We start from the raw sequence: 27,890 nt of genomic DNA, 5'->3' as shown, positions 1-27,890 counted from the left end.
TGATGGTCTTTAGGGTCATTGAGACATAGGTTGAGGTCACCCAAGAGGATGGTTTGGGATGTTTTTTTGATATTGTCCGATAGTGCGTGGACAAGGGAGTCTTGGAAGTCAGTGCAAGGACCAGGTGGTCGGTATACGATATGCATATTGTTGGTGCAGGTGTGTGACACATTGATTTTAAGTGGGAGGTAGTCACAGTTGAGCCCAGTTAGTCCCTGGTGTCCTGGTGATTCCCTAATGCTTAGGGAGTTCTTGGCTATGAGGGCGACACCCCCTCCTCTCTGGTTGGAGCGCTCTCTCCTATAGATAGCATAATCAGCAGGGATGGCTAGGGAGAGTGCTGGTCCTGAGCTGTCATTCAACCAAGTTTCCGTAATTACAAGTATGTCTAGATTGTCTTTGGTGATCAGATCGTGAATGTCAAGGGGATGCGCAGGAATAGAGCGAGCATTGACTAGTGCGCACTTAAGCGTATGAGCAGAGTGCTGAGGGGTGGGCAGTTCAGTGGGCATAGGCACAATGGGAACATCAGTATGTGCATGCAGTTCAATGGGCATAGGTACAGTGGCAACATCAGTAGGTGCAGGCAGTTCAGTGGGCATAGGCACGGTGGCAACAACATTTGATGTACCCACAGCTGTCAGGTGTTAACTACACGACAGGGGAGGGCAGCGCTGGTAAATTGTGTCCTCCCAGAGTACACTACTATTTTTCTGCTGTGCAGCGAGTGTGGAAAATATGTGCGGGAATGGCCCCACATATTTTCCAGAGGTTGATCTCCCATCATTCATTCTTTTAAATAAACAAAAAATCAAAGAGCCTGCAGATGGTCGAATTCCTCACACATTACATGTTTTTTAGTTTTGAAGCGTGTAATCTTACGCATAATACATGCTTAATGAGTTTATATGAATGCAGTTTTCTCATGATTTTATTTGCTCCTTTACATCTAAAATGTATCTCAAATCGAAGCATACCTGATTAATTGTATTTATAAAAATGACAAAATGCCTGGCCGCAATTAGCCATTCTTCCGTGCCCTTACCAAAGAAGTCAAGTATAATGACGGCACTAATGAGACAAGCTAATATTCTAATTGATTAATTAGGAAGGTGCTATTGAACGATTTCAAAGTGAAGAATGTGGCTCCTAAAAAGGGAGAAGACGCCAGAAAGGGACACGAAGTCCACCTTGTATTATGCATGTACCTTTCAAGCAAACAAACAACTCTGTCCCTGCCTGACCTCCACTTCTCCAGAGCTATCATGGCAGTGGACTGAAATCAGGGGATTGGTAACTAGCTGTGACCGAATTACCACGCGCCACACGTTAGGTGGTGGGTCCATGCGCCACACATCAGGAAGTGGGCCTCAGTTGTAGCAGTGGCTCATGCTCACCACGCAGAAAAGGAAAACTTAACCATGCTTGTGAATCCACTTGTGAATGAACAAATTGCAATCGATGTTTGTGACATGGCTATCGACTTTTTATGTCAAAATAGTAGAACAGTAATCTCCGTGCGTCACTCATTCCGATTTCCCATTTGCAGTTTAATTAACCGAGGATGGTGCGGATACATTACCTTATACCAGTAAAATGGGACGTACGAGGGAGAAGGTCTGTTTAAGCTGTGCTGCACACCGTGATGAATTAAATATTCACCACATTAGGATAAAACGGTTGAGAGAACATCTACGAAGTCTGGACATTGGTAACGCTGTATGGAACAAAAACCCTCCTCTTTTCTCTGTAGCATACGTGCCCCCCTGACTCTCACCCACCATGCCTTTAGGTGGTCCTCCCACGAAAAAAGTGTTCCGGCTCCCAGATAAGATCCGACCTGGGACGGGGGCCTGGCATATTGGGAACTCTTGAGATTTCCGAGGTGAACTCTGCATGCTGGGTCTCTTTTGTATGGTAACCTTTTTTATTTCCACATTTTCTCATAAGAAAAGAGTTGGGCTTGATAAAAAAAAAATGTGTAAACACACGTCTGTTATCTGGGCACTCGCACCAGGGCAATTAGGCCTACCATCTGCACCACAATGACGTAAGTTCCCCTATGATTCACAGAGTGGGCCCAGTGAGGAACACAAACAACAGAGAGAAAGGGCGCCACGGCGAATACGAATGCTAGCGACCAGTGTTAAACGGTCAATATGACAGAGTACCAAAATGACCACGTGGTGCTCTTGAATTAGGTCATTAACTGCCTAATAAGTGTGCTCATTGGTTGCAACACACTCATGGCTGTCTGTCCATCATCCGCAGTGATGTAGTTGAATTGGATTGACTCCCAGAAAGACAGGAACTGTTATGTTATTAAAATAGTCTTAGTGTACATTTCCCTGAAAGACAGTATTTTATTCATTTAAAAATTCACCTACAATTTGCACGTCGGAATTCCGCCGGCAATTAATCTGATTCACACCCCTGCTGATTTAGCGTTCGGTGAACCATGTGCCCTCTCTATCGAGGCCATGGTTAGCACTAATTTTATCAAATTGGACTAATGTATGCGGCCCACCGCTGGTATAACTAAAGTAAAGTCTGTTCTGCTGCCGAATTTATTCGGCGCAATACCCTGTATACTATGCCCATGGTTAGCGCACTCTTTTCATTGAATACATGCCCCTGACGGTCATGAATTCATAGCACACAAATACGGTGCTGTCAGGAGACCTGGCTCTAGCGCCTCTCAGAGCCGGCTCAAGGGCGCTGCAGATAAAGGGCGCCCCCAGCTCACACAATGTACAGCGTCAGTCAATGAGTGACAGAGGCACGGCGCCAGCGTCTGCTCAAAAATCGCCCTAAATACACTACACCCTGTTCACAGTCGTTTCCTGATTTGCTGAAGTGTAGATCTTTGCAAACGTTGACCCTCGGGCCCAAGAGAAAGGGGTGAGTACATGAGCAACTATTCCCATTCCCACAGTGAAAGGTATGGTTTTTCGTTCTTTGTATTCTGGTATTTGTAGTCTACAGAACGTTGGGAGGAGGGCAGCGGGTACCCAAAAATCACACACACAGCGCTGGTAGACATGCTCAGGCTGGCCTATAGAGCATTAGAGAAATGCCCAAACCAAAAATGCAAAATTCTAGTGTGGGACAGTTTGTTTGGTCAAAGTGAGGCAACATTGTGTGGCCAGTGTTGTGGGGCACTGGGTGGCCGCGCAAAGTTCTGTGAGCCCCCTCCCTCCACAGACTCACTCGGGACACGTCTGCCTAGTTCAGCTCCTGGTCGCTCTGCGGGCCAGGAAACACCCTCTTTATTTAAAGGCACGCAGCTGAGTGCAACGTCACTCTGCCGCGTGGTGAAACCCTTAAAGAGGCAGCACCAAAGCCAATATGGGCCACTTTGATGAGTTACTTCCCTATGTGGCTAGTAGTTTTGACCATTGTTGCTGAATACATATTCTTTAAATTGTAAATTTGCATTACATTTGATCCCAAGAAAAACGTGGGTACTATTCAAAAAATCTGTCACAAAAGGAATGAATTGACTTTTGCAAATGTGGGTCACTTTTTCATTGATCCCCGAGACAATTTAATGCCCCAATCCGACAATGCTGGTAGACCTTCGACCGGCACTAGCTCCTCCCCATAAATCTAGTTATGCCAACTTTTCAATATCTGCAATTAAAGGACATACGAGACAAACCAGCAGAGAGATCTCTATATAAGTCTCAAATTATCTAAGTGCTACTCTCGGTACCATCGATATGTCAAATCCAGATTTTCTGTGGTTGAACATAGCCACAGACGTAGGGTTGGCAATGTATCTTCTTAACGTGCATTTAACACCTGGGATTGTACCCATAGTGGAAGTTGAGTAACTGTTGGGGCATGTTGCTGACCTTCCTAATATAATGCATTGCAGTAGCAGGTGAAGTGAACATCCAGTTTGAATTCCCTTAGTGCATTCGACATGACCTGGGAGAAGAAAGGTGATGTTGACGTCTAGGGTGTTCCTGAACTCCAGATTCCATAGCCTCCACGAAAGGATGCAAATGTTGTGAGCCTCACTACCTTCATGAATAGCTTCTGCATGCGGGTGTGCAGGGGTGGCCTGCTTGACCTTTAGACCCACACTAAGGCCCAGCCTTATTGACCACCTCCTAGCGGGCATTGCAGAATGGGATTTCCAGAGGCGTGTTCCACATCTTGAGAGCGGGCATTACCCATCAGTGAGGACGTTGATGGCCATTGAGCTAGTATCAATCACTCAGCAGCACGCCACTCTGAGTACAGAACGAAAAGCTGTCACTAGCTCTCCTGCAGTATCCGCTGGCCCGACTTTCGAGAAGAGACCGACATGCCACACTTGTCTTCAAATTTGATACCCCCTTTGAAAAGGTATTCTACTCTACCTACTGATGAATTCTATGAGAATTTAGTGAGCACTGTCAAGCCATTTGTTACACAGCTAGCAACAGTTATAAGGAGGGATAATCTGAAAGCCAGCACCTGGTTTGACCACAAATGTGGACAAGCAAAAACTGAATTTAGAGCAGCGCTGAAATTCCCTGAGGTACAGGACAGCACAGGACAGGTTTTAAAGAACTGTTGAAAAAACGAGGAACAGTGTGTGAGGCGGTGGGATGGCCTACGAAGGGCGACCGTAACAAAAAACTGAGATTTGTGCAAATTATCAAAAAGGGTTCATCATCGAACACCAGAATATCTGACTATAACATCAACAGAGGACATATTTAGGTATTTCAGAATCTTTAAGCCAGAGATATAGCATCCAGGTGGAGAGGGGAGTGAGGCAAGGTTGTGCCCTATATTATTTAAATCATTTATAAATAATTTAGAGACCATTTAGTTTGACGGTGGATGCATGAAGTATGTGTAATAGGAAATTAGGAGCACACTTCCTTGCAGATGATGCTCTAATAGAACGGCAGGGGAACTGTTAGCAGTCACCACGGTTACAAGCAAGAGGAACTGGACCGTGGAAATCCTCTGCCCCAAGAAAACGGGAGACCCGGCCATAGGACAAACTTCACTGTCTTTGTTAGCTATTAAAATAAGAAGGATTGCAAAATTCTTTACCTGCTCTTGCTCTCCATGCACTTGTCGTTCCATTTAGTTTTTTTTTGTTCTTCTTTTGTCATAGTTGACTAGTGATGTCACAAAAACAAAGTTACATCCCAAAAACAGATGTAGGAATTTGTTAATTAGGTGAACTGCACATATGATCTATATTGGGTTAGTATGATCATTGGGTAAGCCAATATCTGGTGGCTCCTCCTGGGACCACCTCTATGTGTTAAAAATACAAAGTTACAGGTTACTATAAAGATGATTGGCCGGTGCAACATAGTGTGTGCGTAGCATGGAAGGCAGTTGGGGATTGGACGGAAAGGGTCTTCTCAGCCTTGGAACTTTGGACAGGTACCAGGCGTAGTGCAACTATTCAAGGTAGTGGGAACGACCCCAAAGGTGCACCGTGTTCCCAATAAGTTAGAACCAAGTTGATTTTACAGACACACTGCACGCACACACAAAATAAATTACAGTTGGTATGTGTTTATTTCCCAAAAAGGTAGCCTGACACGTGTGTCGAGCACTTGCTCTTCTACTGATGCTGAGTAGTGGGAAGTCTTTATTAATAACACAATGTGTGTGGTAAGCACAAAAAATAGAAGGATCGTGGGCTCCACTTAAGATACATTTGCAAGGTCAATTGAAAGCGTGATCGCGTGAAACAGTGTCTCGGCTGTAACAGTGAACAGGAACTATTTTGGGGAATAAATATTTTGGGAGAAAAACTCGTACCAACTGTAATTTATTTTGTGTGTGTGCGCAGTGTGTCTGTAAAATCAACTTGGTTCTGTCTCATTGGTGGTGGATTTGGCAAGTCCCCACACCTACACTCACCCGCAGCGCTCCTCACACCACCCTTTATAATTCAGGTCCTTGCGCTGAGCCTCGCTGTCCTTGTCTGCCAACCTCATTTACTTATTCCCAATAAGTTACCATCTCTGATCTCCTAGTCCCTGAGACAGAACATTCGGCTTTGAACCTGTGTAACTGTTGTATCCTTCTACCTTTGGTTCGATGGGAACAGCTTTCCTCTGTCTCCCACAAATAAATAGGCTCTGTCTCGTAGATTCAGGTTATGTGTGTAGGAACCACAAAATTGAGCTCTCTTGTTTGCAATTAAGAGCATTTTTGACTATCCCCCTCGCAGGTGTCCTATGTCTTCTTTTAACTGGACATGTTCCTTCCCTACTTGTCCTTGGTATGATATATGATAGGTTATTTATAACGTGCTTAATACCCAGAGGTTTCTAAGCGTGGACCCGGGGTTCGAACCCGTGTTGCTCCGTGTCGTCTTGCTTCCAAGGTGAGCATGTTCCCCCTGAGCTATCCTCCTGAGACTGTGCAGGTGAGGCTGTGCATGGTGTCTGTGCTGGAAGCCTTGTCTGCATGCTTCAGCAGGATCAGTCTGTCAGCCTTTCCCTGTATTCTGAAGTTGTATTACTTTTCCCGTTCACTCTAATGTACCTATGGCTTCCATGTTTATTCACATGGCCGTACATGTTAGCTGCAATTAACCATAGGCAAGCTGTTCATATGGATTTTTAGGCGTCTTGTAGTTCCTGCGTCGCAAAATCTATGCATGTGTCAGTCCTCTAACTATGTGAGTTATAAGAGTTTGCTTTGAGTCTATCAGCAGTACAACTAAACTGTTTATGTAGCTTTGTGCAGGGATACTTATATGCTTCATTTATAACGCATCTATGTCATGATGTAAGTCGTGACATAATTAGCTTCTTCGAGGTTGCAGTCAGTGAACTTGTTCGATCAATGACAGCTGTATCCCTTCAATACTGTCATCTGGGTATGTCTGAATGGTTGCCTGAGTGAGTATTGTTTTTCACATCTGTGATACATCAATAATGGTGAAGAATGGCTCATAAGCGATGTGCGTCTCTAGTTTCTTTGGCATCGGGCTGGGAGTGGGATGGGTGTAATGAGGGCCACGCTAGGGTCTCCCTCTTCAATCCCCCCTGGTCGACAAGTTCACCACACTCCCTAGACAATCCTCTCTATTCAAGTGTAATATTGGGACCCAGACCTTTGTCACTCCTCCCAGATGTCCATGATACTTCACATGCTCGTTCAAACTCTATGTAATATAGCTGCAATCTCCATCAGAGTTGCACCATACCCACTTTCCCCAATAGTTGCATGGATCTGGGGGAAAAGATAATGCTGTACGTGGCGGGAACAGGGGACACTGCATCAAGTGTGATTTCAATACATCAATAGTCTGTGTCTCTACATCAGTTTTCGTTTCTACATCCAATAATATTGTCATCCCTGCCTTGCCTTCGCAGTAGTCTTTTAGCACTGTGCTATAGCTACTCTGATAATGCAGAAGGCAAAACGCACTAAGGCTGCTATCAGCACCTCCAGCCCATTAGCCATCCATTTTTGTATCCAGGAAAAGATGCACGTAACCAATCGTCATCTTGTCCTATTGGGGTTGTCACTGCCGCCATTCTAGCATGCAGGTCTGATTTATTTATTTATAAATGTTTGACATTTGTATAGCACACAAACACGTAGGCATCTAGGCGCTTTTTGCTTAGGACGGTTTGTTACAACAATTGCCTACATCGTAAGATACATATTTTGGGTCAAGTGGTTACATATTACTGGAGGATACAGACATAGGATTCAGGCTTGGTTAGAGTGGTTACATTATACAGTTAGGTTACATCATATTAAAATATGCTGGAGAGGCACTATTTCGATATGTAAAACCAGATATTATGGAGAAGCCTGGTTTGTCATCAGTAGAGAATCATTACCCATTTAGGGATTTAGTTATCCATCACTCATTCTGATTAGTACTGATTAGTAGTGATTAGTTATCCATTATCCACATATTATGTAGCCATTTGCATTTGCTATAGAGTGAGGCCTGTTATATTTGAAGTGCCATGTAGAGACACATGTTATATTTGCAGAGACATGTAGACACATGTAGAGATATGTTGTTATGTATTATGTATGCATTTAGAGACATGCATGAGTGTGCACTTAGAGTATGCATTGAGTCTGCATTATAGATAATGCTTGCAATGAGTGAATGCGTTAGGCACTACATTCGAGAATAGAGAAAGCATGAGGCCTATGATTCTGAAGCCATTTCATTGAGACATAACAGAAGCGCCACTTGGTTCTGTGCAAAGTTGTTATGGTACACTGTGAAAGATTGGAATGCGTAAACAGTTTTGTTGTTCAGACACAGATAAGAGGTCGCCTTTGCCTTAGTAGAGAGCGGAGAAGGGCATGATATTATCAGGCCTGCCTGGCTGGTGTTCGCAGACAGAAAAGGTGGGGTCCATTCAGGGAGTGCTTTGCCTCACGGAGAGACATGCAAGGAGAGAGGGATTTCAATAGAGGAATATGGAATGAGATGGGAGGATGGCAACACGTAACACAGATAGCATGTACAAGACAGGCTGAAATGTCACGATGACAAGAACACGCAGTAATTGAGAAGAACATGCAGTGCATCACAGACTTTTAGCCACTGCTCGGATTTAGAAATGCTAACAGACAGACGAGTGAATGAACCATACAATGTATGTACGTCATTGGACACTATAACTGAGAGGTAGGTGTATGCTGTCTCTGAGAGATTGAGAGATCGAGGGAGCTGCCCTCTGAGATTGAAGAGAGATGTTTGGCGGTGGAATGGGAGAGGCGTTTTAGATGGAGATGACTCTGAGTGGAGAAGCATTCTGATGTAAGCTGATGCAGATCGATCTGGCAGAGAGAGTTGGCAGGAAGACTAGACCACTGAGAGGAGAGGCCCTGTTTGACTGGCTGGTTGCAGAGTTAGCTGGCGAGGAGAGACATGACAAGAGGGGAGTATTGATCTGAATAAGACACGTGCATGGGGAATTAGGACAGAGCTTTGGCTGACATGATAGATGGGGTAATCAGACAGGGATTGTCTTAGCGAGAGAGTATGAAGTGTGGTGTGGATTGGAGAGGAATGGTGTGGATTTGAGTTGCTATTAGATTGCTTGCATTAGAAGCCTGTAAGGCTTATAGTTGCTGCATTGCATTGTAGATTTGCACCAAAAGCATAAAAGGTGCAAATTCGAGATTTGCATTATGGTAGTGTTTGCATCATGCCTTGCTGTGCATGAATAAATGTATTCTATTGTTATAATTGAAACTGACTTGGGTGTTTTCATTTTGTGTCCATTGTGCATTTTATTTCGTTTTGTGTCTATTCTTATGGTTATGGTAATAGCTTATGTTTGTGTGTCCATAACATAGTAACTTAGCAGTGACACAGTGCACAAATCGCTCTGAGATACAAGAGCAGGGGGGGGCATAGTGATCCACACTCCACAAGGTAGATTAGGAAAACTGACAGATACATGTAGGTTTGGATGTATTTGTTACCGCTAGAAGGGTTAAGGGGGGGGCAGGTATATGGAAGGGCTGAGGTACTCCTACATGTCTTGATAATTGCATGATTGCCTCTGTTAGTGTCCCATTCTCTTCATCATGGGAAGGCATGTACGAACAGCAAGAAGGCCTAATTTTGGTGCAAACACATACTTCGATAGCCATGAGAAGATCCAGGATGTATGTGTTCTGTAATGTCATCAATCTGACAGCTCTCAACTCTTCTTTGATAGTGTCAAACCCCGAGATGGTTGAGTTTATCATCTGCAACAGTTCCCATCGGGTGATCTTGGCATTCACATTGGTCTAGATTGCTGGACGATTGATTCAACGAACATCTCTGTCCTGCTGAACAATCTGTATTCTAGTGTTATCGCGTCTAGTGCATTAGTGCATCTTCCATTTTTGAGGACACATAGTTTCCTCTTTTTACTCTTGACAGCTTTACATATCTCTTCTTCCTCTGATCTGTATCCATTTTGGGGAACCCGTCTACGTGTATGTCTTTTCGAGGCGTTACTAATGCTGGTGTGTTCAACTGTACTAGAGAGCATATTCCCTCATCAGTTTGGCAGCAGTTGCATGTATGCTTTGGATCCGGAGGCCCAATATTGATCCATTAGCATGGCAGTACAGACTCTCATGTCTGGCATCTTCAATATTTGCTTGCATCCTCTATTCTCTCAAACATTTACTGGACATCCTTCTGGAAACACAAGGAAGCATTCTTGAGGGATATGATTGGCATGGGACCTGCTTTATTTTCCACCCAGGTGAGCAGTTTTGCGCTTGCTGCCCACTCCTTGAGGCAATTGTCATTTTACTTCTACTGGAACAGTTAAGAGCACATGTGCTTTGCTTCTTACCATTCCCTCCTTCCACCCTTCTCCTGTGAATATCTGTCCATATACTAGCACCTGTGGCCTTTACCAGCATCCTGGCATTTCTCCAATCTCCCTTTGTCATTGGGCATTGCAAATCCTTTTCTTTTTGTCACTATTCTGGGCTCTCCTTTGTTTGGGCTGTCAGGAACATACTCTATTGTCGTGTCAGTGCTTCGATAGTCACCTATCATTTCTTGAGTTCTGATGTAGCTGTCGTCATACGGGAACATCTTCTGCGACATCCATCGTAGTGTAGCCCATCTGCCTTGAAATCGGCTTCTGGTTGTGCATAGTGACAGGCAGCGTGCTCTGGCTGTTGGGACTTCTGTTGCTATGACTGTTCTGGAAGTACTCATGGCATAGGGCATGAGAGAGCACACATAGCAGCTCTCCTTCGATGTCTCTTTCCCCACCTTGGTCATGTTCCTGTACCACATGTTGTTGGTGACGTGGGCCAAACCAACTAGGTATGAATTTACGCGCTCAGAATATACATATGCACTGCGCCTGAATCTTTTTACTTCTCTGGCCTTATTAGTGATCCGTCAAGATATGGCTTCAGTAAGAGCAGGAATAGGGGTTGTGTTAACAGGGACCAAAGCATGTGCATGCGACAATACAACCTTTTGTAATGCAAAGAGGGTAAAGAAGTAGAGACAGCAGAAGGCAAAACATATTAACACAATAGATCTTGTCACAGCTTCCATTTTCTGTAATGCCAGATGTTTTTATACTGTCCATAAAGTCCATGAGACCATTCAAAAAAGTCCTTAGAATGCATCATTACTGTTTTAGTGTGTAATTCAAGCTTTTCTGCAATAATACTTAGCAAGTGCATCAAAGAATAATCGCTCGCAGACAAGTCGAACCTTGGCACTATTGAGCAGTGTGATGATAGGCGCATCACCTCGAGTCAATATGGGATAAGTCTGTGCCACATAAAGAAGAAAAGCATAAAAGAACAACTTAGGAGGCATCATTTATCCAGATGTGGCTGTATGTTTGGAAAAGGTGCTTCTCAAGGTTTGTGCAGGAATAGAATCATTAGCCAGAATCAGTCCAAACTTTCAAGATGATTACCTAGTGTGAGGAAAAGATAGTGTGCCTAATCTATCTTTTCATTTTATTCTTTTCTAGCTCTAATCGTTGATCACGTCTGCATTCGCTGAGGTGTCTCTTTTTCTTGTTGTTCTTCATCTTGCATCAAATCATCTGCGTGTTGGGCCGGGGAGGTCTCACCTCTGCAGGGATTGACGTCTGCAAGGTAATTCCAGACTTTTTTCCCCACAATCTATATTGCCCTATCAGTGGCTTATTCTACGGAAAAGGGGTCTTCATACCTGGGCTTGTACTAGGACCGGATGAAGGTACGTAGATAAACTTGATCTCATGAATAAAGAGGTCATTGCTTAAGCAGTTCAGATTCAGGGGCCTGGCCTGGCAGGAGTCTGATGGAGTCGTAATACCTGTGAGCTCCTCAGCCCTCCCTTAGACTACACAGCCTCACAGTGCCCCGAAACCACAGTAGCTGCAGAAAACAGTGGATCTGGCTGCCGAGGACCCATATGCTAATCCGGGTGACATTTTGTTCCGATTGTCCCGCTGCAGGGCCTCCTTTTCTGAAGGCGGCAAGTAACTTCAAGATGGCCCCGCACCTACTGTGGCCGGTGGACCGGAGGGCACAGCTGCTGCGGCACTGAGTGGGGCGCCTCCATTGGGTGTCAGAGGATGCAGAGTACTCTGCTCCCCCACTCCTGGTGATCAAGATTGGCAGTGAGACTGCTGGTGGTGCCCGTGTCGTGAGACCGCTGGTCTGCCCAGCAACAACAGGGGATTGCTAAGGAGAAGGAGCGATGATGTAGCGCAGCCGGCTGGGGACTGGTGTGCCGCTCTGTGGGTCCTGCAGCTGTGTGTGTCACCCACTGCTTCCCTGCCAGACGGGCATACACAAATCACAATGTAGGTGCTTGTTGGGAGTCTACTGCCTACTGTTTGCCATCCCGATTCTGGAGGACTGCCCTGACTGGGATGGCACCGGGTTTGCTGCCTCAGTGGGGATCTAATTGGCGAAGGAAAAGTGCTTGGAGGAACCTTCACCCTCCATCAAGGATAAGAGTCATCCACCGCTCAGGTAGCCAGCTGGTGCAGTACTGTGAGTGCGGGAACCCCCTCTGGAGCATTTTATCAGAATAGAGGGACACTTTCAGCGTCTTTGGCACATAGGAGGTGGATTGTAAGAGTGCTCTGCAGGTGAGTCATGTGCATGAGGATAACCCCCTGGAGTGCTTGGATTGAGCAGGGAGGTGAAGTCAGGCCATTGGCATATTTGATCCAGACTGTAAAGGTGCCCTGCTGGTGAGTCCTGAGAAGGAGGGAGGCCCCCTGAAGTGTGTGGATTGAGCGGGGTGTAGATTCGGGGCCATAGGTACAAGTGTTCCCCGGGTATAAAGACCCCACTGAACAGGAGGTTGCTGCATGCCGCTTGTGGAATTGGTCCTTGGTTTAGTATAAACACTGCCATATCGCTGGGGGTGTGGTTGCTGCCCAGGGTTACCAGGCCTCACATTGGTTTTCCTCCTTCTTCCCAGCCTGTGGTCACGCTTCTTTCTGCTATTGCTGTGCTATGTTATACAGACTAATTGAGCGGAGTCCACTTTACTTCGCCTATGAAATCCATCAAGGCCAAGGACAAATCTGTGGGCTCCATTGAAGACTTACTGCAATCCACTAAATCAGTCATGACAGGATCAGTGAGCATGGAGCCACCTGCCACACTGGATCATGATCTGCAACCAGCCATTAAAGGGGACATTGTGCAACTCCTGCAATCTATCAAGAAGGAGATGGCATCTACTCTACAGAAGTTAAAGGGGTCCTTCTGAAAGCTGCCGCATAATCTACAACAAGCAGAGCATTGGCTAAATGACCTGGAGACAGCTTCTTGTGATCGGCTTGAGCAGTGGATGGTGGCATTAGAGAGACATAAGGTGGTCTCAGAGGAGTGACTCGAAGACACCAAAGACACCAAAGACTGCTCCAGAAGACAGAATATTTGGGTCTGTGGTATCCCGCAGGAAATTCTGGATTGGGACCTCAAAGCGTATGTGGGCAATCTCTTTCACAGTATCCTGGGAGACAACCAGCAAGTGGATTTGACCCTAGATTGCACACACAGAGTCTTCTCAAATTTTCAACAGCACCCAAATCCCCCCCCCCCCCGGATGTACTGTCACAGGTTAATTTTTTCCGGACTAAAGAGCTAATTTTCCAAAGGGCTAGGCACACTGCATTATCAAGTTCAGAGGAGCGGCACCATAGTTATTTCAGGATTTGTCGCAAGGGACAATCCAGAGGCACCAGCAGATGAAGCCACTTACTCAATGGCTGAAAAAGGACATTCCATACAGGTGGGGTTACCCATTGCGTATCCTGTTCAGCTATGAGGGAGTTCAACATCAGTTGGCTGTGCGCTGGTGGGGGTATCTGTACTTCGGCTCTCTATATGGCTGGGTAGAGGCATAGAACACCCTAGCCAAGGTTTTCTATATAGTAGCTATGGACGAACAATCAAGGCTTAAGCTCGCAGGAGGTGATGCATGCTGGTTCTTAAGTACAGTGAGTTTGCAAGCTCCCACAAAGGAATGTCCACACACTATGTTATGTGCTAACACAGTTCTTTATATAAAAACAAGGTTCAGAGATATATACACAATTCAATAGCACACTTTCTACTCTGGTAATTTTATAATGACAAATCTATACAAGTCTATGTGATACCACACTCAGACTTTAGATTCCTTTAAAATGCATCAACTGCTGGCAGTTATAATAGAGCATACAAGTCATTCAGTAAGGTGTATCAGCATAGATAATAAGAAAGGGAGGCAGGTTACGGTTAAGCAATTGCAGAATGCTTTCTTTGGATATAGATGCATAATTCTGAATGAGGATCCCCCACCTGGGCAACCTTTAATAAGAGAATTAACAAGCCCAGTCCATAAATGCTCAATAAGCCTTGCTTCTTGGTTAAAAAGTTCAACCACCCCAATGTACCTGAAGTGGAAGAGTTTCTTCGATGGTTCGTTGACGGTATCCTTCGAGGGTGTACCAATACAGCAGCTTCGGCCTTCGCGGTGCTCTTCGACAATTGTTTCCTCGATGGTGGAAGTCCTGGTAAGGTGAGGCGTGCAGTAGACCTCGATGCAAAGTGTTCGGTGCCACACGTAAGACCCTCTGGACTTGAAAGACCTTCGGCAGTGATGGATGCAGGCCCAGCAGCGGATGTTGGATTTCGGGAGTCGCGGTCGGAGGTCCTCTGGCCTATCGATGCTGCAGCCGTAGCACGTACCTCAGGATAGCTTCGGCGGTCGGGATTTGGCCACAGGCTAGACCTCGGATCTTAACATGAGTGTCCTAAGAAGTATTTGTCAGCTTATGGTGGTGGGAAACCCACCAGCGGACTTTTCTCAGTAGCTGGCGACCTCAACTTTCTCCAGCGGGACAAAGAGGTTGACGGTGATGGCAAGGGAGCCCTCTGTCAAATGTTCTTAGGCAAGGTGGAGCTTTCATGGCTCTGGGCATTGAGCAGCACGGCGTCAAGGTGTCCCTGATTCTGGGCGGCACGATTCAACTGTCTTCCAGCGGTCACGGAAATCTTCCAAACTCCCGGTCAACACCAATGGACTTTGATGAACCTCGATGTCCAGGTGCTCTCTTCAGGATTCTCAGCTGACCCCTTCTCCGGACGTCAGACACACAGAACTGCCTTCCAGGGTCCCTCATAGCTCGGGGAGAGGTCTCCTAGCCAGGTCCTCTCTTGTTCAGTCCTCGACAGACTCAACAGCTCTTGGATTACATCGAAGGAAATGCAGCAGCAATCTTCTCCTCCAGCAGGGCTTCAAGCATCAGCTTCAAGTTTCAACTTCAGCTTGTGAAAAAATTGGTAAGTGAGAGGTCCCCAGATATACACATCTGTCCCTCATTCACTCTGACTAAGCCAGGCTCAGTCAGCCAATCACACAGAAGGACATTCATTTGTATTTGTATTTTGTTTATTTATAGAGCGCATCAAGCCCTGAGGGATCTGGGCGCATTGCTTACATGAAAATAGTACACAAGTTACAATAAATTACAGGTGATTATATGCGGTGAGGGGTTACAATGATGCATACATTGAGTTACAAGAGGTGAAAAATGAAGTAAATGAGGTTGCAATGTAGTTACATAAGAAATAATAAAACAAAAGAAGTTACAATAATACATACATTAAGTTACAAGAGGTGATATGCGTGCGGTTACAAGAGGTTACATAAAATGCAGAGTGCATGGGTAAAGTAAAGGTTGATGAGGTGAATCAGTTTCAGTTCAGTTCAGGAATATATGAAGAGACAGTCATCAGTACGTCAGGTTATTAATTCTCTTGCGTGAAGAGCCAGATTTTTGCGTTTTGTCTGAGTTTGGGAAAGGAAGGTTCTGATCTAACGTTAAAGGTAGTGAATTCCACAGTTTAGCTGCTAATACCGGGAAGCTGCTACCTCCTGCTTTCTGTAGTTTGAGTCGTGGGATCTTGAGACAGTATGACAGTGCAGCTCTGGTGGGGCGCTCTGAGGTATTTTGAGAGATGTTGTTGGCAAGGTATCTGGGTGCTTTGTTAGTGAGACACTTGTGTGTCAAGGATATGGTTTTGAGGGCAATTCTTTTTTTGACTGAGAGCTAGTTCAGGTTCCGTCTTGATGAGGAGATGTGTACTGACATTGTAATGTTTAGTGCTGATCTGATGGCATTGCTTTGTACTACCTGCATCTTTTTCAGGTTTTGTTGGTTAGTTCCCACATAGAGCGCATCGCAGTAGTCAAGCTTCGATAAGACTAGTGCTCAGGCTAGGTTTATGCGGTTGGCAGTCATGAGATATGGTTTGCAGGCTGTAATTAGCTTACAGTTGTAGGCCATTGAGGAAGCTTTTGCATTGGTTTGTCTAGAGAGGCTTAGAGTGGAACTTTGAGACATTGATGTTATTGCCATCAATGTTGAATTAATTGAACTGATTGTTAAGGTTATTAAGCTTGGATGGTGAGCCCAAGATGAGCATTTCCATCTTGTCATCATTTAGACAAAGACCATGCTTGGCCATCCAGGCTTGGATGATGCTATAGATGATATTCAGAGCTTTGGAGTCAGTAGCATAGTCACCGGTGAGATGGATGAGTATTTGGGTTTCATCGGCATAATTATTGTAGGTGACATCCAAATAGTCAAGATCATCAAACAGTGGTTTCTTGAACACATTATAGAGTGTGGGGGAGACACACAATCCTTGAGGGACTCCGCATGTGACTGGTGCTGGTTGTGCAGAGGCCGAGGGTGCGAAGACCCTCATTGTTCTGTTATTGAGAAATGATTGGATCCAGCTATTCGCTTTGTCTGAGAAGTGTGCTGCTGAGGTGAGGTGGTTGACAAGGTCAAATGCAGCTGACAAGTCCAATAGTAGGAGGAGGGTTTTAATTTAGAGATCAAGTCCTCAACTTCTTTGATTGAGAGAAGTTGAACGTTTTGTGATTGGCCATGGGGGGCGTTGGTGTAGTCGGCTGGGTGATGTCAGGTGGCAGGCTTTGTTTCTTGGCTTCAATTTTCTCTTGAAACATTGTGATTTTTCCTAATAAGAATTTCTGGATGTCAGTACACCAGTTGGTATCTTTAGAGCAGGTGTAGGGAGGCTCTTCTATACGGTTTCAGCATTTCTCTTAGTTTTGCGTAGGGACCTGAGGTGCGCAGTGAGCCACGAGTTAAGATGGGCTCGGGGTTTAGCTTTTGCTTGGTTTCATGCAGGCAGGCAGCCAATCAGGCTCACAGGAATTCAGGCCATTCACCTCCACCCAGACACCCATAACAAGGAATGTGGATTGGGGCAAGCACCCAGCCTTTCACCCCACCACACTGTATTCACGTAAGTTTCAGGCAGGGCTGTCTCATTCATTGTGTCACACATACATAAACCAAGCACATAGAATGCATATTGGTCACACACTCTATTCACACAGGTCCCACCCCTGAGTGTACATACAGTCTCTGCCACGGCTTCAGCCAGTCTGACCTGGACTTCCCCACAATACCGTATATGGATCGTCCACTTAACAGAGTCAGGGCTTACTAGGACTTGGGGAAAACAAGGTAACAGGCAATAGAAACCAAGAGGCCCCAGGGTCCATCTTGCCTTCTATCGAGAATCCACTGATTCCTATGGCAGGGCCTGTGTATCCCAAAATGGAGAATACTCAGAGATCCTGTCATATCCGCATGAAGCTGCTAACAGCCTGCTATGTGGCAACACACAGGTGCCCAAAAACATACAATAGGGGTACAGGGTTGTACACCACCCATGGGTGCCATAAGGGTATCCCAAGGGTCTTTGTTCACCACAACCTAAAAGAGGAAGAGCTGCACTGCCAGGTAGCACAGAACACACATGATAAGGGAGTACAAGACAAGGACAGAGAGGCCCTGTCCCTCCAATGCATTTCCAGCATCACAGCTGGATACACTAAAAATCCCTCATGCAGAGCTTCAGCTTCGGGAAGATTTTGATTGAGATGCCCCTCAGAAAGAATGGTCAACTGTGCACTCCAAGAAAAGCAGGTGGAGGGAGCGGAGGGAGCATAGGTGACCCTCTATAGACAAACAGGAAAGAAGTGGTGGCCTGAACGAACCAACATGACTTTTAACGATGCCTTGATTGTTGTTAGTCTTTTTTTCCTGCTGAAAAAAGGAGCAGTCATTGGCAAGTTGACCCACTGTTGAGTTTTTTTCTTCTCGTGTTGCTTTGCTGTGGCCAGTGAGGCTGTTTATTGTTTGTGCTTACACAACTATAAAGATAGGGCAGCTGGAGTTCCCACGTGTTTGTCCCACACAGGATTGATTTTTTGATATATTTATTTACTGTTTATTTCTTGATTTATATTTTTTGTTTCCCACAGCGCTGGGGTGTTGGCCCTGATGACATTTTCTGTCTAAGGGGTTTTTGTTGTGCTGTAATGATGGAGGGTGTCCGAAAGTGGCCTATTGTCCGTGCTTGAGTGAAAAGGGGTGTAGTGTTTGTGGCAGAGGGGAATAGGTGATCTTAAAGTGGTCTAGCTAAATGTTCAGGGGCTGCACCCCAGGAAAAAAGAAAAGTGTGATAGCTAGACTGCTTGAACAGGAAGCAGATGTAATACTGTTACAAGAGACACACTTATTGAAGTCAGACCGGCCCAGGCTTCGCTCTTAATGGTTCCCAAGCCATTATTTTGCATCTCCTTTGACTAAACGGGACAAAATTCTATTTGCCACTCCCGTATCGGGGAAGTAGATCTTCCTGTGTTTTCTGTCTATGGTGTCAATCAGCCCCAAGACATATTTTACACCCACCTGTTTCCACATATCACTCAATTTCAGAAAGAGGAACTTATAGTGAGAGGTGATTTAAATGTGGTGCTTGATGGGGGAATGGATAGATCTGCCTGGACTGGGGGGTGGGATTTAACTAGATCCAATTCCCTGAAGAAAACTGTTGAAGATTTACAGCTGGCAGATATTTGGAGGATGCAGCACCCTCAGGAAAGGGATTGCACTTATTTCTCCCATGTGCACCATAGCCACTTGCGATTATTCTTCTTCTTGGTATCCAGTGCCCCGATTTCAAATATAGCAGCTACCTCTATCAAGTTGGCGGTGGTTTCGGACTGAATTGCACTGATTATGCTTTAGGTGGATACACTTGCGATGGGGCTAAAAAGACCTTGTTAAGGAAAAGGAATGATTCCCTGCTACTGATGTGGCCTTTAGTGCAGCGGTTTCAAAGAGGATAGCTTTACCTTTTCAGGAGAACCTCACCAGGAACATATCTGTTGAAATGGTCTGGGATGCACTGAAACCCACATTGAGGGGCGAGATTATTAGCTTGGCCTCTGCTAGAAAGCGACCCTTCTGATTCAAGTAGGAGTTGGCTGAGAAACTGGTGTCAGAGCTGGATCCTTTATATAAGAAGGAGGGTTCCCACAGGGTTTATAGACAACTCCAAATGGCTAGAGCCGAACATAAAGCCCTATGGGCATCAGATATTTCTTACAAGTTGCTCCAGGCAAAATATTTTACTTTAGCACCTCAAATAAGGCTTTGCGTCTCCTTGCATATAAGCTGAAAGCCCAGAGAGCAAAAAATGCTATTGTTAAACTGAGAGATAGCACCGGGTGTCTGAGGGAAGATGAACTTGTCATCATGGAGGATACTCCTCTTTTAGATTTATGCAAAAAACGACCTGGGTATAGACCTAAGATTAGGAAATATCATGCTGAATGGGTAAGAGGCACGGCTAACAAAATGTTCATGCCTTGGCCTCAAGAGGGTTCCCTATCAAGAACAGTATTGCAACACGTGACAACATATTTACATGCTCTGTACACAGGGATAACGCCACAAAAAAAGGTCAGCTATTTTAGTGCTATGGAAAATGTATCAGAGCGAGAGAGAAGACCCACCCAAGAGGGAGTGGGTGCTTAATCAGCATAAAGGGAGGGGTGAAGCGTCCTCGGCTGCTCTTTCTCCTTCTGAAGACAAGCGCACAGATCCAGAGAAACAGGGATTCTATCCTTTAAAGGAGCTAAAAGCAGTGGCAGGGTATGTTAATCTGATATATGCTCCCCTGCTTATAGCAGTGAAGACAGTACAGAAGAAAGTAAGATTAAAGAACGCAAATATATGTCCAGATGTAGTAAAAGTGAGGAGCATAATTAAAGAAAGGATGGATTGATAGAGATAGAAGAAGAGACCAAGAGACAAAAATAAAGAGAAAGACAGGGAAATGTTTGTCCTCCCATCCACGCATTCTGTACAATTGAGCTAAAAGGAAAACGAACAAGAAAGGGCATATAAAGATGAAAAGGAAAAAGAGAGGAAGTGAAAGGAAGAATGAATAAGACATGAAGAGTAGATAAAAGATTGAAATAATGAATGGTGGAAAAAAGGCGAGAGGAAAAAGAGAAGAGGGAGACGAGAAGAGGAAGAGCAAAAGGAAATGAGAATAAGTAGAAGACAAAGGAAAAATGAAATAGATCACATCATTAATAGATGCGTAATACCAGTTGGAGAACGAGAACGAAGGAAGAAGAGAGAGGGTCGCAAAACACCCCTGTAGGGAGCTGCACAACATATCTAGAGCACCGACATGGGCTGATGAGTATGAGGCAGAAGGCATAGGGAAAAGGATTGGGAATTATATAAACAGATGAGGGAAAAAGATGGTTATGAGACCAGAGAGCATATCGAAGGCTCTCCACCAAGAGAAACAAGAGATAGATCAGATGACGCAATGATGGGCAAGCATAGAACACTGTCCATAAGCAGATTAGATCTTGATGAGGAGGAAAGGGATAACAGTTATACCAGTTGTGTTATAATGATGTCAGATGAAGAAAGACAAGAAAACAAGAGAGCACAAGGAGAGGGGCTTGTGGCTCTTTGATAGATCCGTCGTAGGAAAAGGGGTAAAATTGTCAGATTTAAAAGAACCAGAAATAAAAACACCAGAACCTATATCACATCCTGAATGACCACATGGACGATTGCATAGTGTAGGGGAACTGTAAGTAGATTGAGGTCATTGCCAGGACAAAGATGAGCAAGCAAAACTGGCCCCACTTGGAGACAAGGAGCATAGGTAGATATGATTGTAAAACAGGGTTTATACAAATCCTGTTATTATAGAAAGGGGGAGGACGACCACAATATATACCTTGGCCGCAGATGGATAAATATACATTAAAATGCAAATGACGTGGTTTGACCGCAGGAGCGGTTAAATGGATTTATGACCTGGAGAGAATGACACTGTGAATGACATTAGCAGTGGGTGACATAAAAGGCCTACTAGCAGCTATTCTAGGGAAGAGAGCTGACGACATTTGGAGACAAGCGGGATATGCTAGTGTAACAGCATAAACACGGCACATAACGGAGAGCCATTTAATAATTGCTGAGCAGACACATGGAGGGCACTTAGGGTACAGTATCCTGATACGTCAGATATGGGCTTGATTATGATAAGAAAAATGGGAGAGAATGAAGTCCTGTTGCTTATAGTCAGGAGATTCAAGAATGTTGGCGTTTCTAGATGAGAGAACCGTGGGATAATACTATAGCATTATTTTATCATATTTTATGTCAGGGACTGCCTGAGCCAGTGCAGTGCAGAGGCAGATGAAGAAATGGATTGAAGCAAAGCCATGGCCAGAAATACAAATGACTATCGTACATCATTGTCGATTGTTACAAGAGAACGATAAGTAAAAAGCTGAGAATAGGAAGCTTGAGAGAGCAAAGGTAGTTCAGAAAAATGTTTTCAAAATGTACCATAGAAGGAGCAGTACTGGTGAAAAGGTGGTCACACGCGAGTTACAGCCTACCCAGCCAGTCAATGCAGGGTACCCAGTAGATCAGGGTGGTTACTATTTTTGGCCACGTGGTAGAGGGAATGGACCTTGAGGCTAAGGAGGCAAATTTCAAAACCCTCAAGGGGGAGGAGGATTTAATGGAGGACAACTGCAACAATGCTGGGATTGTTGGAAAATAGGACTATGGCCCACATATGTAGAAGTAGAGGGGGCATGCAGCAGAACTGGCAAGCTTCAAGAGGTGGGACGTGCTATTTTCCACAGTATAGTACAGAACCAACAGAATATTATGCCCAAGATCACATGCAGTATCAGACGTGTGCGCTGCAAATGCAGCAAACACAGTCGCAAGGGATACCACAGCAAGCACCTATGCAAACACAACAAGTTGGAATGTGAATACAGTAGTCCCACAAACAGCTACATCCAGAATAGGGAGTGTAACAGTGGTAGGAGGAAATCCTTTTATGGTGTGAGAAACCTGAAGGTGTCTCACCCGCTAGTCCCCGGGGATCTGTCATCCAGTTGGCCAGGACACGGCCATCGCTCTTGCATCCAGTTTCTTGGGGTATACCAGTATGGGAGGATCACCTCGGTGAGGGGGTCTTTGGGGAGTGGGAGTGGGAGTGGGAGATGCAGTATCCCCTTCCTTATAACACCTTTACCACATCCTACCAAGTAGGATATTTAGGAACTCCCACCCCCCTCCCCCTTTACAACACCAGCACTTTCTCATGGACAGCCCGCTATGAGGGAAAACAGACTAACACCCAAGCTGTATACCTGATGGGTCCCAATACAAAGGTCAGCCGAGGTCAGGCAATTACTGCCCATCACACATACCTGTAGCTTTTTAACATGACCCAGGTGTATGAAGATAGGAGGCTGCGAAGGAGGAGGGAGAAGGTGTTGTACGAGTAAGGCAGAGCACACAAGGAAACAGCAGTTCCAAGATGGCAGTTTAACACGAGGAGAAAGGTGGCGAAACAGAAGTGGACCACAAGGAGGGAATTGCCCTTGACCCTTTCGACAAGGAACCGTTACTTTCACAAAGCCTCGAGAGTGGAAAGTGTAAGACCAGGAAACCAGGCTGAAGAATCCTGTATTGTGTGTCGGAGGTACCTGGGGCCCTCCCACGTCAATAATCAAGATGGGGAGAATCAGCAGCTGCCATGGTACTGTCCTTGGCTTCTACAACAAAGCATCAACAGTGAAATCAACAGAGCCATTTAGTTGAAGAAACAGATTCCAGTCTGTTCTGTGTTGAAGCCAAGGTTGCAAGCGACAACATTGTATGATGATCGCTGAAGCGAACAGTGTATGAAACACATGTGATAACAAATGCGAGTAGAATTGAACAACAGATGAGTGATTGAACTTTGAAACCAAGATACGATACCTTTGACAGAGTGGTCCGGCACCGCATGCATGCTCATTCGAAGGTCTATGTAATGTATCCAACTAAGAGGGGGGCAAAAAAGCGTAAGAGTGGCAAAGGATTGTAATCAAAGTGGTCCTGCAACGGGTCAAGCAAAATCATGTGCACAATCGAAAGTCTTCAATATTGATATTGCCAAGAAAGTTGATGACAAAGTAGATGTTGGTCCGAGCCCGAATGAGGGAGATCAATTGAAAAGCTTTGGGTTAAAGTGAATTAACATTGGTCTGAGCCGGGCAGAGGGGCACTGATTGAACATTGTGTTAAAACAGATCTGAGTCCGGCAGAGAGGGATCCAGGGTGAACCGTGAATCACCCAAGAAATTGAATATATGGAAATCCTATGAGCATTGTGTTAAAGGGGATCCGAGCCCGGCTGAGGGAATCCAAGGTGAATAGTGAATCACCTGAGAAATTGAGTATGTGTGAAATTCTAAGGGGAAAAGAACATATTGTTTACGTGTAAAATCCTAAGAAGAAAATAACGTATTGTTTGTTCATTGCATCAGGCCCTCTGGCTTAAGAGACTTTGAAAAGCAAAGAGACTGGGGCACGGAAGGCCCTGATGCTAATATTTGAACTGCACCGTGTGCTAGAGAAGCCAGAGACTGTGCTAAGCTCGAGTGTGCTGCCATGTACCATGCTGAAAACATAGGGAAGGGAGGCCAACGGCCTGAATACGTTCACATATCATTTCTTGAACACTTCTTTCTTTTGCATAACATTGTTTGCCACACTATTTGTATTTAGAGGTAAGGATTGGCAATATATTTATCAGTATAGGCCCTTTTATTTTGACAAGGCACCACCAGGGCTGAGGTATTATTATTTGATGGTCCTAGCTTGCTCACAGCTTTAGATTTAAGATGAGATAGGCATTTTTCAAACCCTTTTTGAAGTTCAATAAACACCCTTGAACTGTGGTCACTTGTGTCTGTCTTACTGCTGATACAATGCTTTGCTTACATGTGGTGTTAAGAACGGGATGTTACTCAGTTGAGACAAATTGGGGAACCCTAACATTCCAGAAGCTTAGTCATAGAGCCTCCGATCGCTTTATTGCCAAGAAAGAATCCATAGGCTTTGATATCTATAGCAGCAGAGCACCCACTATCCCTCCTGGGAAAAGAGGAATGATTCCTACAGACTTAGTTTTGACACCTCCTCCTGGGTGTTATATAGGATTGGCTACAAAATCTGGCCTGGCCTGGAAATTCAGTCTTGATGTCCAAGGGGGCGTCATGGACCCTGACTTCAGGGGAAGACATAAAGGTTCTCCTACAGAACCGTGGCAAAATTCCATTTCAAGTACATCATGGGGGAAAAATTGCACAGGGAATTCTTGAAAGGGCTCTAATTCCCCGTTGTTTTCTACAGAGGGAACCAGAAGAAATTGAGAGAGGTACCCTAGGCTTTGGGGAAGCTGATGAAACATCTATCACTGAGGCAAAAAGGGAAGAAGAACGTACCATGCTTCGCGATTTAGCCTTTGCCCAGTGAAATTAATCCACACTCACAGATGCTTTCTTGGAGGTAATTCCTGAAGGGGAAGGATTAGAGAGGGGAAGTCCATGTTTCTTCCTTAGGTACGGAGTACTGTACAGAAAGGAAACCACTACAGAAGGACTAAGTAAAACTCAGTTAGTAATTCCCAAAACCCATCGGAAGACATTACTAGAGATTGCACATTCTCATTTGACAGGAGGACACTTAGGACAATCTAAGACCCAGGTGCACATCAGTGGGTAGTTTTACTGGCCAGGTATCCATGTTGATATAAAGAACTTCATTCAGACATGTGAAATATGTCAGAAAACCAGTACACACATTCCTTTACCTGCCCCTCTGAACCTTTCACCAATAATAGAAGTTATTTTCTTCCAGATTGGAATAGATATCATTAGACCGTTGGAAACCTCTAGACTAGGTAACAAACATGTCCTCGTAATCATTGATTATCTTACCAGATACCCTGAGGCATTCCCTATGCGAAACAACACAGATGTAAAGTCTTACAAAAATAACCAATTACAATTAAAATTACAAAGGAGAGACCATTTCCCCTCTGGCACCCATTGAAATGGAATCAAGAGGAGTTCCACAAATGCCGACTGGATCTGCTACCAAGAGCCAACAAAGAACAGATGAATTAAAAACAATTTGAACTTCTGACTATTCCAAAGTTTAAAAGGAAATGAACAAATGTTGCTGTGTTCATAAAAACGATTCCTGATAGGTTAAAGAGACAATGTTTTACAAACAAGAAAGAAGACGAGCACACAACACTTTAGGCTGCCTATCATGTTCCATACATTCTTGCATGCTGTTTTCACTTATATACTTCAATCTTATCCAGCTCTAGTGAAAGGAAACATTGACATTATCACCGTTTTTGGAAATTCTTAGAATGCTCCTATTACTCAAAGCATCATTATTGCAATACTATTGCAATGTCTGTTATAAAAAAAGGTGTGAATATTACAAAAAATAACATGAATCACACGTTGATAAAAAGAGAATGGGAATTTTCCAGTTTGTGAAAGACACATTGCTAGCAAGAAGACCTATTAATACACAAAATGCAGTAAGACTTATGAATTATTTTGCACTCTTTCTTGTGGCTACGGTTTTTACAATGAGCAGTCTTTATTTCCTTATTATTATAGAATTTCAGAAAATTATGTTTTAGTAAACAGATGGAGTGTTTAGCAATAAGACATCTATTTCTATCCCTAACCAAAGCACAAGTGATGTTTTCACTGATATTTCCAAGCAAATTATCCGACTTAAGGGTGATGCTGAAGAAGATCATGAGGATGTAAATACATATCTTGATAAATCTGCACATTTAAAGAATAGAATGTGGTAGCAGCACATGAAGGAGGTGGGGAGAAGAACGTCAGATGAGAGCTGCTATGTATGTTCTCTCATCCCGTATGCAATGAGCACAGCCAGAACATTTATAGTACGAAAAATAACTACGCACGATGCAAAGTGTCTCAGTCTTCATGCAGCATGCATGACAAGAGGACCATTTGAAGGAAAATGGGCAACCCTACAAGAACGTTCCCATATGAAAATGCTTACATAAAAACAAAGAAGATGGAAAAAGACCCAAGTTGGAAAAGCAGAATTGTGCTGTACTGATTCAGTGGTATGACTGGAGGACAGATGAGGATTGTTGCACAAAAGAGACTGGATTTTGCAGATACATGGGAAACACCAGGATTGCCAGGATGCTGGGAGAGACCGCAGCTATTGGTATATGGACAAGTAGCCACCAGTACAGGATGGGAGAAGGAATGATGGGATGCGTGCACACATATTGATGACAACACCAGTACAGAAAGTGCAAATAGTGAATGATGAATGCCTGAAGGAATGGGACAATTATTCAAAATTATTAACATGGGATGAAAACAAAGCAGCACTTGTGTCCGTACTGCCAATGAAGAATGCAACTCTGTGATTCAGAGACAGTGGCCTGACCAAAGTTGGGTAAAATAAAGGATGAAACAAATTATTGGTCTGACAGGAATGAATGGAGGAACTGTCATGCTAATGGATCACTTTTAGGCCTGTGGATCCAAGACTTATATGAAGCTGCCCAGAAATTGGGGACTAATATGCACCATAGTGATAATACATGTTCCTGCATTAGTAATCTCTCAAAGTGATCTCCATATTTACAACTTTCCGAAAATGGATGCACATCAAAGAAAGAAGAGGTTGCTCAACCTCATCCAACAGAAGAGAAAAAACTTTTTTTCTGCAAAATCCATAGATGCTTATCACGACATCCCAGATGAGCACAAAATGTTCAGTAGAACGACAGTGATATTTACAGCAATATTCATGCCAGGATTTCAAACTGCGGTAAAAGCCAAGTCATTACGAATCACCAGATGGGAGCTACTGCAAACAATAAACACAACAATGAAAAATGTAATGCAATTAGAGAAGAATTGAGGGCAATAAGACTCATTACCCTCCAAAACAGGTATGTCCTGGACTTAAATACAGCAATGGAAGGAGGCGCTTTTTTGCTGTACATGCACACCTGCCCATGATGGAGAAAATGGAGCCCTGACAGAGGCAATAAATGTGCTGTCAACTCTGCATATGAAGATGCTGGAAGAAGTAGATGAAACTGGAGATAAAGATTGGTTTTCATCTCTATTCTCGTGGGTTCCAGCCTGGATGGCACATACTTTCAAACTATTGGGAGCAATACTAGTATTGGTATTGCTAGGATTCTGTCTTATAAGAATAATCAGAGGACAATGCAAATGTCTGGTCCTGGAATTTTCTGGTCCGCAGGAGCTGCTGAACCCAATAGACCCCCAAAGAGTGTGGTCAATTGATGAGATTCTAACAACAGAAATCCCTAATGGATAAAACAACAAACAACAGATGTCTATCTTCTTACTGGAAGCTTGAGAACTTGAGAATCTTCAGAGGGTAAAAACAAATGGATTACTTTAAATTCTTTATTCTGAACCCCCCCAATCCCTATTCACTATCAGTACCTGTTAAATCTGATCGAAGAGCTGGGAGATCTTCTCTGTGAAAACCTAGAATCAGCAATGAATTGTACATCTGCTACATTACTGAACTAACCTGCTAAATTCTGGATTTGTCTGTATTTTCAGAGGGTTCATAGTTCAAGATTACCTGAAAATCTTCTAAAAAGAGGAT

This window comes from Ambystoma mexicanum, chromosome 3p, assembly GCF_040938575.1.
Source record: "Ambystoma mexicanum isolate Mex_15411 chromosome 3p, UKY_AmexF1_1, whole genome shotgun sequence".
In the NCBI taxonomy this organism is placed as follows: domain Eukaryota; kingdom Metazoa; phylum Chordata; class Amphibia; order Caudata; family Ambystomatidae; genus Ambystoma; species Ambystoma mexicanum.
This window is presented reverse-complemented; position numbering follows the sequence as displayed.